We start from the raw sequence: 18,277 nt of genomic DNA on the forward strand, positions 1-18,277 counted from the left end.
TGGAATATTTGCCTTTTTGCGGTCTATTTTCACCAATGAATCTCATGTGTCTAGAACAGTACACGCACATAGTAGTGCTCAATGAATACTTTTTTAAATCAATGAATTATTTAATTTTGGTTTCTGAAAAATTTAGTAGTTTTTTTTTTTAGATTTATTATTTGGAAATTCAGCCCAATCTTTAGAAACTCACATATTCTAGTTATGGCAACATATTTTATAATAGCAATGTCTAGAAAAAATGAAACCATCCACTAATGAGGTATTGATTAAGTAAATAAGATAACTTTGTTTTGTATTATATAGATATTAAGATGATACAACATAAAAGGACTCAATATAGGAAAAACAAAGTCAAACTTTATAGGCACTATATTTATTAATTATGTAGCCTTATTTAATCTAAATCAAAATACATACATTACAATCCTCTTTACCTCAAAAATAATTATATAACTATGCCAAGTTTACTAGACTTTCTTGAAAACAAAGCAAATTGAAGACTGAATACTTTACCTAAAGTATTTCCCACTCTAAAATATCTTAGGAAGTAAGAATGATAATAGAGAACAGTGATTAAACACTGGTCACTTATCAGGGACTGATTACTTCATTTAATATTCATAACAAATATATAAGATAAACATGATTGTTGTTCGTATTTTTTAGATAAGAAAACTATAATGTTCAGAGGGGACAAGTAACTTGCCCAAGGTCACATGACTAGTAAATGTTGCCATCAAATTCTATAATTTTTTCTTTGGGAAAATTAATCAAAGCCTCTCTACAATGATCTTACCAATGAACTTCTCCAGCTACATCTTACATACTCTGTATATTTCCATTCCTTAAAAGACCCCAGCCTCTGACATCTGGCGTTCAAAAATGTTCACGCTGTCTGAAATATCATTGACCACCAACTGTTACCTCTTAAAATCCTACTAAAATTTTTACGGTAATTATATATATTCTATCTTCTGTTGTTATTGAAGATGTGCCTTATTGCTTCTACATTTATTATTAAATTCCTTGAGGAGAAGGATGTATTGACTACCTACCACAGTAAGCAGGGCATTATCAGATATATGGTGGATACAATTGCCCAAACAAATCTTACAAACATTCTGTCCAATGTGGTAGCCATTGACCACATGAGGAACTGAGCATTTGAAATGTGGGTAGGTGCCAAATTTCAAAATGATATTTAGGACATATCATCTTAAACAAAATATATCATTAATAAAATCAATCTTATTGTTTTCTTTTTTTGATATTAAAATCTAGAACATTTAAAATTACCTACATGAGACTCATTATATTTCTAATGCACTGTGCTTTTTTCAGATATACCTGTTCCCTACTCCATCACTCTCCTCCAAGGGATCAAACCCATGAACAAATGCATGAATTAAGCAAGAGGCGAATCCCTTATTCTGAGATGTTCTACATGGGGGAGGGGGCTGTCTCTGGATCAATAGTTTTTCTATTTTATGTAGTCAGGTTGCTGCTTTTGTCTTTTGGTCTAAGAAACACCATAGTGAAAAAGCTACTTGGTCCATAAGTGAACATTCTCTCTCTGTGTGCGCAGTGGAGCAGAAACCACATGCAAATCAGAATATAACAGCATTACAGGAAGCTTTCTATTTTGAAGTACATTGGCAACATGACAAATATAAAGCAAACAGCATTCTCTGAACAATCCTTGATCCCTTTCCTACCCCAACATCAGCCATAATAGACAGCCCTATGTGTTGCCCTCAGCCACGTCTCCTACTGCTTGCTGGTACCATGTGCTTTAGGCAGTTTCTTTCCAGGCAAACACAGACTGTTTACTGACTGTAATCAAAATGACAGCCCACTGTTTTCACAACGGAGTGTTGAGAGTCGATTGCCTTTTTCACTTGGCAACCTGAGGAAAATTGAGAACTGGGAACTTGAGGTATGACTTACATTACTTCAAGATGGTGGTGTTGACTACTCCACATGTTATCTGCGCTCCTTTGAGATTTAAAATACAGAGGATTGGGATTTGTCTAGCTCAGAGCAAAGAGGTTTTAATCACTGCTTTCAGATGGGTGCAAATGGTAAACCACACTGGAGCACAGGATGATTTAGGTGTGTCTGAAGTTCAGCTGCCATTTGATTCTTCATCAGCAAAAAACCAATCACATAAAGAGGCCTTCCCCACTAAGCAGGCCCCTTAGATACACAGTTATAATGTTACAGAGTGGATCACTCCAAGATGGTGCCTCAGAAGATAATGCAATATACTAGAAAAACATGCCCCTGCCCTATCTTTATTAGAAATGAGATTTAATGAAAAGATAAGAGAGAGGAAAACAGAAGGAGAGATATACAAGTTGCAAATCAGACAAACTATTCTAGACTTGTCTCTGCTGTCACTTGTGTGATATATTGAACACTTGAGATCTCAGATGTTTAGTGTTTATGTGAGTAAAAAAGAAGGGAGAGGTGGGAAATTGACCAGTTAATTTGTAGTACCTCTTTTATCACTAAAACTCTAGTTCAGTGTCCAGACTTTGGGACTCTGTACTAGGCTTACTCCAAATGTTTGTCCCTTCTGAGAGAAACTTCTGAGGGTATAGCAATACCCTTATACCCTGAACGTGGGTCACTAAACCTTATATAAATCATGTTCCTGAGGTAGGTGTGTCACATCTATTAGAGGATATATTCATTTTTAGAAGACTTTAGTGAACTAGATGCTTGCATAGGTCCTCTGCAGCCCAAATTTAAACTGTTTCTTGATAATTAAATAATATAAATGCCTTGAGTAGAATATAACTTGAAGATCAGTTGCTGAAAAGAACTATCCCTTGAATCCTTTCTAACTCTAGATATTCAATTTTGTACACATGACATCTTCATGAAATGGTAATATAAAAAATCTCCTACTGAGAAATTCCATACCAATTGCAGTTAAAAGAAAAACCTAGAAAACTTTAAGTCTGGTTTTCAGTGAAATATGACCAGTCACTTGGCCATATCTCCCCCAAAAAGGGCCCTTTGAAATAAAGAAAAGATGAAAAAAAAAAAAGTCTTTCCTGGGATCTGAATTCAGGACCCAGAGAATCTGTGTTTTTCCTTCAGGCTCTGAGCACATCATTGGCACCAAAACAGAGCAAAGGACTGTGTGCACTGCCCTGATTTAGGTGTGGATGATGCCACTTACTGCAGCGGGGAATGCAGAGTAAAAGGTCTCTGCACATAAGGACAGGAAGGGGATGCTGTTCAGTGCTCAATTCTTTTGAGGCTAAAGGAGATCCAGAATTCCACAGGTAAGAGAAAATTATATATGATAAAAAATTTTGTTTTAAACAGGGATTGTAGCAACCAAACTGCTGAAGACTGGCGTGGTCTGTCTGTCTTCACCCTCCAGAGGATAGAGGACCTGGTAAGTAAGAAACTGACTAGTGAGGGCAGTAATCCTGAGAAGAAACCTAAGAAGAGGTGAGAGGGAAGATGCCAGGAGGGAGAGATGCCCTGCCATGTGCCAGGTGTGCCACCTGAGCTGTCTCCTCAAGGACATGGAGGATTCAGGATCCTGATAAAATTGCCAGTGCAAAATCAGACATTGAGTTCACTCATTCTTCAAGTGTCACTCCTCTTTAAAAATTAACAGACTTTTTTAAGAACAATTTTAGGTTTACAGAAAAGTCGATCAGAAAGTATTGAGTTCCCACATCAAGTGTCTTTTTTAATGTCTTAAATATCTGTCTTCAAAATTTTTATTGAGAAATATATTGAGAGAATAAATAGAAACTATTTTGTTAAGTGTGAAACTTCCCAAATTTAGCTTTCTTGAGGGATGTGTATTGTTGGGGGAGAGGAGGAAGTGTATTATTTTCTGATTAAATTGATCTCACAGTGTTTTCTGAACTGGCACCACTGTCATAGATTTAATGGGATATTTAAAAGAAAGGTGTCTTACAATGACAGGATAATTTTAAGATACTGAGTAGAAAACCATTCCTTACAAATGCATAAGAGGGAGCTGACTATTATTGTTTTCATGGTGTATCTTAACTCTAGTGTTTATTTGCATGAAAATCTGCATCTTGATTTGGATGTGCTCTGCCACTTTTCATTTACCTTCATGCTTTACCCTTTCCTTTTCAAAATGTTCAAAGTGCTTTTGAATAAGGAGTTGGAATGTTTCCTCAAAAGAATCTGGCTAGTTCTTACAATTGTCATCATGTTGGTAGAGGGGAATGGTTATATCAACCATAAATTATTCCCCCTCTGCACTGATTGTGTTATTTCAGGTGACCCTTCTTCATAAAAGCATTCCTCCCCTGGTTCAGGCTTTCATTCTTATCAATATCTCATTGGTTTCTTATTTATATTTTCATTGCAGACTTCCCAAATCCTTTGTGTATAAAGGTTGGATTTTTTTTTAAATAAATGATCCAATCCCAATGGGAGGACACAAGCACTGTGTCACACACATTCATCATAACCCTGGCCTCGAACATGATAACTTTGCAATTCCTTGGCCAGTATTTCTTCTGTTTATCACAGAAGCACCAGCGACCTGCCTCAAAATGTGGATATTCTCATCTTGAGATTTAACAGATATTTTCTGTTATGATAATCATTTTACTGACCACGTTGGCAGAATGTTAGAGATGGGTGAAGAAAGCATAGTTAAATACTAATACTAAATGATGATCCTCTAGGGAAAAGACTTTAGGATATAATCTTCTCTGAAGGGCCTGTAGAGGATTGCCCTCTATGTCTCCTACCCAGCTGTGGGAAACCAATCCGGAACAGCAACTGGGGTGTTAACCCAGGAAATGTCTCCTTAAAAGCCGACTCATCTTAGGAATGAGATTCTTTTTAAGAAATGCAATTAATTATTAATTTCGCTCCACTATTAGATTAATTCACTTCTTTCTCAGATATACCATTTTCTGAAAATATCTTTTAAAATGCATTTTGGCTTTAAAAAATATGTTCGTTTACAGAATCTGCCTTTCCTCCAAATCTGCCTAAATTGCACTTCTAAAAAATTAAAAATCAAAGTGTTTTGCTTCCATCTGATGATTTGGAGATTCAAAGAATATCTTTCAGTAGACCTACTCTTATTTGATTATTCAAGACTTAGTTCTCCAGATAGCAATTTGTAAGTAAGAAATAAATCAGTGAGTGAATGTATAGTTGTGCAAACTTAAAGTTATGGATGCTCAGCTCCAAATGTGTACATTGTTTGTATGGTTAGCTTGCAAAATATACCATAACCAGTAGCTGAATCAACTTTCAAATATCATTGGGATAATAAATTAACAATTTCAAATGTAAAATTATTTAAACACATAAATAAATGCCAGTGTGTTCAACCAAGGGAGAAATGGACACAAGTGTATTTTTTGTTGCTTCCTTAAGTATTTGCATAATATCTTTACTTAACACATGCCCGCTGGTTAGCACTTTGAAATTATTTTGAAAAGCATTTGTCAACTATCTTTCACTTCCCTAGCCAAGTTTTCATTGGCTTCTGTTATTTTTCTTTGTCTTTCTCTAGTCAATTGGTTTTCAAACCTGGCTACACATTTGAACTACAATTGCAGAGCTTTTAAACAAATATTGATACCCAGATTCCGCCTCAGAGAATCTGATTGAATTGGTTGAAGGTGGAGCCAAGCATTGCTCTTTTTTAAGTTTTCCGAATGATTCTAATGTGCATCCACAGCTGTGGGCCACTCTGTGAATAAGCTGGTAATGTTCTACCCCTTTTTGTTTTCTTTCAGTATGTTTGCATATCTCTTTCTCTTTAGCTGTGTTTTTTTTTTCTCCTGACATTTTTATTGGTGAGGTCCTATAAATCTATTTTTTTCTTTTCTCATTTTGCTTTTTTCTTTTTTACCTCCTATTTACTGGCCAAGAAGTTCTCATTCCAGGTATATATATTTGATTTATATTCTTATCCCATACTATTCATGCTTTATGTCAGTGTAAGAGAACACAATATGATGGTGAATTATATTTTTGCCTGTTCTTCCAAAGCTAATTTAATAGTTTACATTAATTTTTGGTATAAATATAAAAAGATCAATAGTAGAAACTAAGGCCATTGTCAAAAACGGATATTAAGGAAGGATTTATTTTAAATGTAGTTATTATTGGCTATGACAAAAGACAATAAAACAGTTTAGAATTTTGAGACCATACAGATCTCAAGGACATGTATATATCATATCAACAGTATTTTTCCCTTTCAGAGGTAAAGGACGGCAATGTGTTTGCCCTAAATTTTAAACTTTAAAAACAAATTTCAGTAGTATTTAAAGAACAGAGTGGAAGTGGGAATATTACATATTGCAACAAATAACATAGCAGAAACAAGATATCACTAGCAACGGAAAATAGCAATAGAAAAAAAAGAAAAAAAAAGAATCAATGCTGCTAAGTATTGTGGTGATGTTAATATTGGGAAGAAAACTAGAAATCAAGAAGGTAATGCATAGATTCAAGGATTTGAAATGAAACAGGCTGAGCCTAGACTAGGAGAAAAGGAATCTGAGTGCCAATGTAGCTGTGCTTCTAAATATGGTCAAGAGGTTTCCTCTCCATGTGGTTTATTTTCCCCAACTGGCGAAAATACTGGTTAGATTGACAAAAGGAGAAAAAGAAACCTTGCAATTCCTTGGCCAGATCCTGCCTACACATGTGTTTTATTGAATCTATCTGGTATTATAAATAATTTGAAATAGATGATTCCATTTAACAACAGAGGGAAATATTTACTAACAATTTGGATTTTTCAGCTTCTTCAGGGAAGTCATTTGATGTAACAGTCTCCTAGCAGTGAGAAGGCGTTTTCCATTTTAAAAAGGGCATGCATTCACTTTCTAGTTCCTCAGACCCAACATGAATGGCTTTACTGCTTTCTCTTACCTACTTTGCCCATGTAGGAATTTATGTTCGTTTCTTCTAGAATTTATTATTTAAGGTCATGACCAACCATTATATAAATTCCATGAAAAGAAAATGCTCAGAGTACTTGGGAACATGTTTAGTTAGGCATAATAAAAACAACTTATATGGAGAAAAATAAATGTCGCAAGCAGAAACACCAAGGAGACAGAGAAACTAACAAACAGGCGACTAGTCCTCAAATAGAGGCTTAAGCCCACAAAACGTGTCCTATTAAACCTTTTGCAAGAATATGTTGGACTCTAGACCAGAAGCGCAATGTCACTTGTTAGAAATATGAATTGGAATTTAGTGAATTATTCCAGTTCAAGCTCTTTCTTGGGAAAGGAAAAGGACAAAATGTTCTGTACAACCAAAGTAAGAATAAAGTATATTCTGAAAATCAGGAGATTAAAATTCCCAAAAGGGAACTTCTTGGCAGAAAATGGTCAAAGTTATTTAAAGAGTGACTTTGAATTCACCCATTGAATAAAACAATATTAAACCACTATTTAATAATTAAGGGACCATCATTTCTCTAACTTTGCTCCAGCACAGAGTTTAATCACATGAAGGGCTCCCTATATGCAGTCTCCAAAAAAATGAAAACCTAATTCAATTCTTACAGAAATAACTCCAGATTTCATAAGGTTTCTCTGAACTAAAACCCCTGAAAATTCATTTATACAACCACACCCAGCATATGTTTACATGTGCTGTATTTTAATATTGTAAACTTGCTTGCAAGTTACTTTTCAGTTGTTCTTTATTCATGGATCTTGGGTAAAACCTTCTTTAAAGTTCTTTCCAGAATGTCCTTTATCATTTCAAATCCTTACAGGAAAGAAGTGGGATATTAAAAAAAGTAATAAAAAAATACTTGGCACATTGAAACTTGTGGTATCCAGTTAAGTAGGTATTCATATGAATTTTAAAGAATTATTCTACTTTAACAAATTATATTTCTGATGTAGATTCAGATTTTAGGTATCCAAAGAGCTGGTGCCTATCAGGAAGTTAATAAAACAAAGTATGTCTGTGCTTAGTAAAAGAGCAAGATTTTATTTATTGCTGTATTATTAAGAGGAAACACTATTCTGCTCCGAAATAGGTGTCTGCACTTGTTACATCCCATTAAAATATAAACAAAGAATGTGTTAATTTCATCCCAGAGGGAAAAATATTTTCAGGTAAAGCTGAACTAAAACAGTAGCTTCTCAATCAAAGATAAATGTGTGAACCGACAATATAAAGCAAGAATATGATTTTCTTTCTTCCAAATTTTCTAACTACCTCAAGTTACAATTGTTCAGTCTACCTCAAGAAGTAATTCAGATGTCAGGTTCTATATGGATTTGCCATGAAAGTTGTTTATAAGGTAAAACGTAAGCATGACATTTTGAAAATGAAAGCAGTTAGAATTAGAATTAATCGAAAATTTAAAACGAACCTAAAAGTACAGAAATAGAGTTAAGTAATTATATTTCACTGGTAGGTGGGTAATTAATCCTCACAGTTTTGGAAAACTGGTAAAACAACCATTAATATTAAGGTGTGAATGAATAATATATTTTTAGGTGACAAATGAAACATGAATTCCCAACCTTCAGTGAGTTCATGTTTCTATACATAAATGAAAATCAGAAAAAAGTAATCTTCACAGCTACCTATGTAAAGAAATATCACTATATAATCAAGTGTTCATTTCTTGGTGAAAAAAAATCTTTAAATGCTTATTCTTATGGATGCTTTTAGTTAACATCAACCCTAAAAATAAGAACTCGTAAGAGCTGGGAGTGACCTAGAACTGAGAGACAGATGAGCAACAAATTCCAAGCACCGCATTTGTCTAGTTGAGAAACACTACCCTCATATTTTTAAGCCTCCCAAGCTCTTAGCCCTCTCAGATCTGCCTAATCAAGAGTCCATTAAGTCATCTTGGCTGCCATGAAGATGAAGCTGACAGCGCAGTTACTTGAGTCAGTTTAAAGAGGCCTAGGGTGGTTGAAGGGAAGGATTAGGAGGCCTGGGGTGCTGAAAGGTCATCCAAGTTCTAGCTCCCAAAGACCCCAGTAGCACACAGCTGTCAGGAGCACGAAGCTACACTTAGAAACAACCTTTGGAGGAAAGCAGGGATTTTGCAGTCCATCAACCATTCATCAGCACAATTTGCCTTTCCACATCTTATTGTACCGTTGATAGAATTGAAGCATTAGAGAGTTTGTGAGTTGATCACATAGCAAAGACTTTCCTGAGATTTAGGTTCAGTTATCTGGTGGTCTTAGTAGAAATTACTTGGCATTTAAATGTGGTTTTGGTGAAACCTAGATTCCCTTTGTGAATCTTTACAGAAACTTCGTCTAACAGGTATATCCTCTTAAGGCAATGTGAAATAAGGCCCTTTGCCTCTATGTTCATAAGAAGAAGAAAGTTTTGAAGTCCATGATGACATATTGGGCATAAATAACTGTCTTCTGGAAGGTATTATGAGTTCTATAAACTCTCCAGGAATTGCCTGGAATGTTAACACTAAGTGATATTATTATAGGTACACAATTGTTGTTGTTTCAGCAAGGGCATCCTTCCAGGATGAGAATTATTCACTTTTCAGGTACATAATTATTTGGCAGTTTTATTCTATCCTTCCTGTTGTGGTGGAAGATATTATATCACCATCACTAACGATAACAATAATAACAATGATGAAAATTTATGCCTTTATGTTTGTCCTGTTCCTTTTAATGTGAGTTAGGATGGCAGGGAGAGAGAGGAAGGAGGTTCGTAATCATGTTCCAGGATCTATACCAAGCACTGAACAGACATTATTTTAGTTACACAATCCTGTAACACAGGCATTATTATTCCTATTTTAAAGATGATGTAATAAAGGCTCAGAGAGTTTAAATAACTTGTCAGGTAATAGTGGCCATAAAATGTAACCTGCCAAGCCCTTGGTCTTAACCACTTCTCCATGTTGTTCCCTGCTTGTTTCCACTACAGAAGGAACTGGCCAAGAAACGCCCCTATTTCTCTATTTTACCACTTTCATGTTTAGCACATCAATCATAATTTACAACTCAGTGAGAGTCAAAGTTGTATCTTAATTAAGCTGAGAAACCAACTGAAGAAAAATCCAAATAAATGAGGATCAGAAAATTTTAAAAACAAAGTATTCTTATACAGCTTTGATTCTAATTTCCTTCCTTTGTAGGCAAGGAAAATGCTCTTCAGTGATACTTGGGGTCTTTTCTGAGACAACAAAACTCACTAGTAGCAGAACTTGAACCAGATCCCAAGACTTTCAGCTCAGGGTTCAACCTTTTTATCTTCAGTACTCAAATAAATCACAGCATTTTTCTCAACTTTACAAATGAAATCACCACTACATTCTTTTAAAGAGTAAGTTATTCAAATGTGTTTGATATATCATTTAATCAAAGCAGGTTTAATTTCCAAAATTTTTGAAAGAGCGCATTTTGTGAAGTGAAGAACTCTGTGTGTATTTGCTTTTTCACATGGCGACCACATGTATAGATGAATAACTAAGAGACTGTTGCAACTATACCAAGAAAAATAAAAGCTAACATTTGGGGCCAAAATTAAGCATTCATTCATAAATGTAAACCAGTTCAATCAAGACCAGCTCTGATGCTTACTCAGAACGAAGTTACTCACATTTAGTCACCTGTAGAGAAGCATGGTGTGTACAATACACTCAAGTTAATTAACAGCCGTTTCTGGGAACCCTGTCCAAAGAAATAGTTTTCTTTATATCCTATGGTAGGAATTCTTCTGAAACAGACAAGACCCAGGGCTCTCCTCTCAGGCAACCACTATTTTGAAATGTTTTTGGGGGGACTATTATTGCTACTCAATGTAAAATATTAAGTGAGATGTCAATATTTTTCAACATATCATTAGAAATTACAGTTTGGAGGCCTTAAGTTCTATTTTTGAAGCCCTTTTAGCCAGTACTGACTGGAAGCCCTGTTGAAATCAGAAGTCTTCATTTCATATAGGGCACACTCTATTTGGAGTGAATGTGATGAAATGTTTCCATGCAAATTCCTACAAGCACTTATGCCTTTATCTTTGTCCTCATAAGCCACATTATACTACCTGTTGTGTATTTTAAAACCCTGTATGATTTTTAAAACTTATCTTTCAATTAATATATATAGATTTTCTGTCAATAATTTCTTATTCTAATTATGTGGTGGCTAACTGAATGAAACATTTATGGTTATGATATAGAATATTCTAAATACAACTACAGACAATATGGATCATAGATAAAGTAAATTATTGTTTTATGGCTCCAGTGGTTCTTCCTGGTAATTAATAAAAATAAACAGTTATTAAATATATACAGAAAAACAGCAATCTATCAAGCTTATAGAACAATTAAGAATATATAATAATCTTTAAATCAATAAATTAAAAGGTAAACATTTAATATAAAATGAATATATTAAAGGATAAAGAAGTAGCATATTATGGAACATATAGAGATTATTTTATTTTTTGAAGGTTCAACCTCTTTTAAATGGTTAGTATTGGTGTTCTTTTCTCTATGAAAACAGATTTTAGAGAAAAATGATAGTGTGTTTCACAAAGCCAAACACCTCTATATTGTTATCACTCCCTATATGCATGGCCTCTCTAAAGCTGTTAAATAAAAGACTAAAGCACAAGAATGATAGTTCCAATTTCACTATACATTTATGTTTAAAAAATACTGGACACACTGGGCATTTAAATAGATGACATACAGCCAGGAAACTCATTAGACTAGCTTTAAGTATAATAAAAAATATTTTTTCTGAATACAATTAATCATAAGCATCTACAAAAACACAAGACCATTGATGCCTAGTATGTACCATAAATCACCATTTCCAGACAGGCTCTATTTTCTTTGAAGGATAAAGAAATAGTAAGCAGTTTACACATCAAACGATGCCTTTGGTTCCTGTAATTTACATTTAAACAACACTGGGTTAAAAATAGCAGCATGAAGATGATTTTAAAGTAAGGAAAATGACCTGGTAGCTAGGTTCTATGGTGCAGATAATGAAATGTTTTGTCAGCTTACCTGATAAAACAGAGCCTTATGAATTACAGCATAACAAAGCCCAGCATCCAAGATGGTTAGGGTATAACGTGTCTTCCTCTGCAGCTGTTCAGCCTTTTTTTTTTTTTTTTTTTTTTTGACCACAGAGGTTTACAAATTAGTTACAATTTTTTTTCTTTCTTTCTCTGTGGATAAGAAAACAAAGAGACCTTTCCAGAATCCTCTCTGCTTATGCCTCCGCTTCCTGTTCTGAGATTCACTCTATGGTACCCAACATATATCAGAAAACAGCTTTGAGGAAAAAAAAAAGAAAGAAAGAAAAAAAGGCCGATCGCATTCAAAGTGGTACCGCCATCTACTGGCGGACATACACAAAATTGAGCCAAAGAAAAAACATTCCCATTATCCTCTGTCACAGGGAGGAAAGTAAACCTGCATGAAGCATGGGTAGTCATGAAAGTGCCCCAAGATGACAGTAGAGAGGTGATGTGAGCTAAAATTTCCCAACACACTAAAAAAATGTAACTTATCTACTACATATAAATATGTATGAGACCTTTTACATATTCAGTTATTTGCATCTCACTAATTTTTTTAAAAAATTTTATCACTTTGTTGTTTTGCATGATTGTTTCACACATAAACTACTAAAATTAAAAGATATATAAATTACTGTTTGAAAATTAGGTTTTAAGTTTACATTACCCTTTACGTGTAGAGTTTTGCAAAAGCTCCCTTGTGGCCTGCTCTGGTCTTTTGAAAACCTTTTCTCTTCCTGGGATGAATTATTTTCAAGGTGAGGAATTTGACTCCTTAGAGACCAGTGTAAACACATACTCACTGATAGTATTTTTGTGTTGCTTTCTGGTAAAACATTTGCAAGAAATATCTAAATGTAGAAAAATATTCTATACATCAGTGAACCTAGCTAATATTATTTATTAGGATATTGAAGCACACAATACGTAAAGAAAATAAAAATAATCCATCAGTTATTAAGATATTTCTCAATCCAGATGTATGTTATTGTTTCATCTGACCTTTCATATTTACTTTAGAGCAAACAACTATGATTTTATTACAGTTTATCATCAATTAAATAAATACATTCATATTGACAAACCAACTGTATGGATGGAGAAAAATGATGTCAAGTATTATATTAGACTTGAAAAGACACAGAGAGAAACACACAGTGCCTGCCATAAAGGAGCTCATACAAAGAAGAAAAACAAATATAGCTGATACCATATTTCCCAGCCATGTGTTCAAGAACTGTTAATTACATACTTCGTTTTCAATTGTGGCCCCCATTTTGTCTAATGGCAGAAAAATAAATCTAGTCAGTTCCAGGTAAACTAAATTACTTGAGGCTTTTCCCAATGATTTTGGGTTTGCATTCGACCAATACATGATTTTCCTCTTCTATCTCTCCTTCTCATGGACACTGATCTAAGTTCAGGATTGTGTACATATATAGAGAAAGCAGAGTATGATCCCGTTCCCTCTTTCTCCACATGGGCATCCACTGAGGCCAGGAGTCCTGCATGATCCATGACCATCATTATCCCTCATATCTACTAACGTACCCACAGGCCCACTGGGCCCCGGGAATAGCATCCCTCCAGCTTTGCATGGCAGCATCCCCTCTTTGTCACTTCTTCCTCTAAGGAAACTTTTGTTCCTGTACTTTAGGAGGAGAGAAGAAAAAGCAGCATGTTCCGAGGGTCACTCTTGGCTGTAATTGGCTGACTTAAGCCTTCCTCCCTGCCCCAGGTGCCTTACACAGCCGTCTCTGTTCTGCTGTTTGTAAACCATGGGATGTAACGCACTCTGCAGGCTTCAGGCAAGCGAGGCACAATCTCTGCCACACTAGAATAGTGTAAATAGATGGAAACTTCTCATCTTTTCATCTTTTTAGCTAATCCTAGATGGGCAAACTATGTAAGGAGCCCTTATCAGAGACTCCTTTCCTTCTTCATAACTTCCTTCACAGACTCAAAAGAGTTTTTGCTTGGGTCTCTTCTTTCTGTACCAAAGGTAAGCTGGAGCCACTTGTTTTCCCTTGAAATCTTTTTGTCTTCTGTCTAATGTATCAGTTTACTAGGGCTGCTGTAACAAACTTCCATCCTGAGGGGCTTAGACACATAGAAATCATTTTTTTCACAATTCTGGCTACTCAGAGGCCAGAATCAAGTTGTCAGCATGATCATGCTTCCTCTGAAACCTGCAGGGGAAGGATACTTTCTTGCTTCTCTTAGCTTTTAGTAGCCCCAGATGTTCCTTGGTTTGTGGCAGCATAACTCCAGTCTCTGTCTCTGTCTTTACATGGTGCACTCCCTGCATCACTGTCTTTACGTACTCCTCCCTCTGTGCATGCCTCTGTGTCAAATTTTCTCCTCTTTATAAGGACACCAGTCACTTTGGTTTAGGGTCCGCCCTCATAACCTAATTTTAACCTGATTATCTCTGTAAATACCCTATTTCAAAATAAGGGCATATTCGGAATTACTCAGGATTAGAACTTTTTGAGAGGAGGCACAATTCAACCCCTAACACAAGAATTTAAATATAAAGCACAACAATTTGACAATTATTCTGTCCATCTCCAACGACAATTCCACTTAGGCAATAATAGCCTTGGCTATCTGGCCAGAATTGGGGAGGGTAGGGGAAGAGCCTCAGGTAATGATGAAGACATTTAATAATACTAGTAACAATAACAAAACTAACATTTATTGGTACTATGTGCCAGACATTGTTCTAAGCACTTTACATATGTTCATTTAACCTTCACCCATATGAAGTATTATTATACACACTTTACAGATGAAGAAGCAATGAAATATGAGGGAAGTAAAACATAGTTAGTACCTGATATGGTTTGGCTGTGCCCCCACCCAGATATCATCTTGAATTGTAGCTCCCATAATCCCTACATGTCGTGGGGGGGCACCTGGTGGGAGGTAATTTAATCATGGGGGCGAGTTTTGCCCATGCTGTTCTTGTGATAATGAATAAGTCTCATGAGAGCTGATGGTTTTATAAAGAGGAACGTGTCCCCTGCACACGTTCTCTTGCCTGCCACCATGTAAGATGTGCCTTTGCTCTTCCTTCACATTCCACCATGATTGTGAGGCCTCCCCAGCCATGTGGAACAGTGAGTCCATTAAACCTCTTTTTCTTTATACATTACCCAGTCTCCAGTGTTTCTTCATGGCAGTGTGAAAATGGACTAATACAGCACCTCACATCTCATCCCAACACAAGCAGTTGTAATTGGGTAAGATCACTCATAATACAAGCATTTGTCAGATGCTGAAAGAACACAAAGGCAATCAGCTTCCACTAATTTAGATCACTGATACTCACACGTTTAGTGTAAATTTATAACATTTCATTGTTTCATTGTGTACATTTTCTGTCATGAAAGATTCCTATTTTCTAGGCACTTTTAACTTTTTCTTCTCTACTCATGAACAAACTAGCCCTGCTCACTGTCTCTCAACTAAATGTTCATTAAGTGCCAGTCCCTACTGCTCCACACTCATTTTACGATTACTAGTAACATTTAATAGAATATTAATTCTATCACTCAGTTTTGGGTATCCAGATGCTCCAAAGAGTTTTCTGATGATGTCTTCTGAGGAACTGATTTTTCTTAGTTTATACTAGGCCACATTTTAATGAGAACTGGTTTGAACAAAATAAGAAAAGTAAATGATAATTATTGTGGTGATATTCCTCATAGAAAAAAAGAAAAATAAATAAATGCCAGCAAAGAGAGCTTTACTCTTTGTTGCTAAAGAAACTAATTTTATCTTGTCATTAAAAGTAGAAAATTATATAAAGGAAGAGTGACCAGAGGTGTGGTATCATTTGCTATGATTCTAACTTCATTGTGACTTTCGTACTTTTTTTCTATAGACAGAATGACAGGTAGTTTGCAAATCTTCAGTGAGTGGATTCTGAGAGGGTTAAGGTGAAATAGTCATTGATTACCCACATAAGGTCTCTGGAGCCTTAGTGGTGTGTGACCATATGTTGTAAACATATCATGCATAAATCACAGAAATTCATACTAGAAGAGAGCTAATAGCCTCCAGCTGGGACTCATAGGTAGCTCTGTGCATGTCTACTGTTTCTGATTACTCAAGGTCTTCAGAGCCTTTGTGGGTAGGAGCTATAATGCTGGTTTCTATTTGATTTTATAAGCTTCATAGCCAAAGAATACTTTTTGTAACATCTATAGATCTACCAAAAGATTCCCAGACTCTGGCCCAATTTTCTTGTTTCCTAGACCATTATTTCCCAAACAGTGATTGGAGGAATATTACTGTTCTGCTGGACTAATGAAGTACCACTCCACATCCACCAGAATGGCTACAACTTAAAAAGGCTTATCATACTGTTTGTGAGAATCTAGAGCTACAGAAGCTGTCAGAGACTTCAGGTAGGAATGTAAACTAGTATAACCACTTAGAAAAATGGTTTGGCATTACCAACTGAACATGAGTCTACTCTGTGAGCCAGCAAGTGCCACTCTTAGGCGTATACCTGACAGAAATGTGTGTGTGTACAAGAATGCCTGTGGAAGCATTATTGAAAACAGGTCAAACAAGAAAGAACAGAAATATCTTGAACAGGAGAATGGATATAAGAATTGTGGTGTATTCTGAATCTATAGTATCATACTAACATGAAAATGAAAAACTGCAGCTACCCACAGAAATATGCTGGATTTCACAAATCTGAGGCTGAGGACGAAGAAGGTATGTAAGCAAAACATTATTAAATTTAAAAACAGGGCTGGGCATGGTGGCTCAAACCTATAATCTCAACATTTTTGAAGGCTGAAGTGGGAGGATCACTTGAGCCTCCAGGAGTTCAAGACCAGCCTGGGAAAAATGGCAAGACCCTGTCTCTACAAAAAAAATGAAAAAAATAAAAATTAGTTTGGTATGGTGGTGTGCACCTGTCCAGCTACTCAGGAGGCAGAGATGGGAGAATCACTTGAGCCAGGGAGTTCCAGGCTACAGTGAGCTATGATCATGCCAGTTCACTGCAGCCTGGACAACAAAGCCAGACTCTTGAAAGATAGAAATAAAAACAGGTTAAATAATCTCTAATATTGGAAGTAAGAGCATTGGTTTCTCTTGAGATAAGATAGAGCTTTTGGCAAGATTGGTTGAGATAAGGGCTATTCTGGGTACTAGTAAGATCCTATTTCTTAATCTGGGTAGTAGTTATATAGGAATTCACTTCCTGGTAATTCATTGAGCCAAACATTTATGCACTTTTTTGCATGTGGATTGTATTTCAAATTTCAAAATAACAGGCAAGTTTTTTGACAGTTGTCACCTCTGAGGAAGGAAAAAGTAATGAAAGGTGAAATAAGTGGAATTTCCAGGATTTGATCTGTATATATCTGTTCTGTTTGAACTTTGTATGCTTATTAGTGTAATAAGAAGTGCATTATTAGTGTAATTTTCAAAAAATAAATTTAAGGCATTAAAAGTACAGTTAAGATGTACCTTCATACTATTTGTACTTATTTACCTCTAAGTTATTCTCTTTTTAAGTTGAGTCTAGGATGGCATTCATCATTATTTTAAATTGAGTCTCTCCTGGAATTCCTCTTATGCCAGAAGGCCTATTCAAGCTGATACTCAGCTCCTATGCTTCTGTCTTCAGTCATCTTAGTAACAAAGTTAACTACCACTGTGTTTGCATGTATGTTAAATAAACAAAATTTACATATCATCTACAATTTCACACCTCTATAGTCTAGTTTAGATTTGTATCTCCTGATTGTAAATACTGAGACTAACTCACTTTTGCCCACTGCCTAATATATTATGCCATAAATTACACAATGAAATACATGACCTGATAAAAGATAATAAAACACTTTTACCTTTGTTACATCTTCTTCCTTTAAAACATCTATACAAGTTAAGAAGGGTAGATAATTTTCAGATTTTTCAGGTGAGAAAAATTGGTACAGAAATGTGAAAATTACATGATGGTTAAAAATTGGCCAAATAAAACAGGATAATTGCCAGTTTAAAATATATGCATTAGACAATATGATTTTATATCAAGGGCTCATTTCAGATATAATAACTGTCAAATATTATTTAGAAGGTGTGCTTGATTCAGCAATATTAAAAAATTTTAACCTGTATTATAAAAGAACAATAGAGTAAAACATACTTTCCAAATGGCTTCCAGTATAGATTACCTTCTGTGCTATAGTTGCACAGC

General features: G+C 35.3%; 1 protein-coding gene across 7 annotated transcripts in view; it reads right to left on the reverse strand.

The window, feature by feature from the left end:
- SCN3A (sodium voltage-gated channel alpha subunit 3) overlaps nucleotides 1–12,307 on the reverse strand; it is a 115,999-nt gene extending 103,692 nt beyond the window's left edge. For all 7 annotated transcript variants that reach the window (XM_009443622.5, XM_001152557.7, XM_009443623.5 and 4 more), the window contains exon 1: nucleotides 12,032–12,307. The gene's annotated coding sequence lies outside the window, so the exon portion shown is untranslated. The remainder of the gene's footprint in view (nucleotides 1–12,031) is intronic.
- Nucleotides 12,308–18,277: the final 5,970 nt, after the last annotated feature.

This window comes from Pan troglodytes, chromosome 13 (assembly GCF_028858775.2).
Source record: "Pan troglodytes isolate AG18354 chromosome 13, NHGRI_mPanTro3-v2.0_pri, whole genome shotgun sequence".
NCBI lineage: Eukaryota > Metazoa > Chordata > Mammalia > Primates > Hominidae > Pan > Pan troglodytes.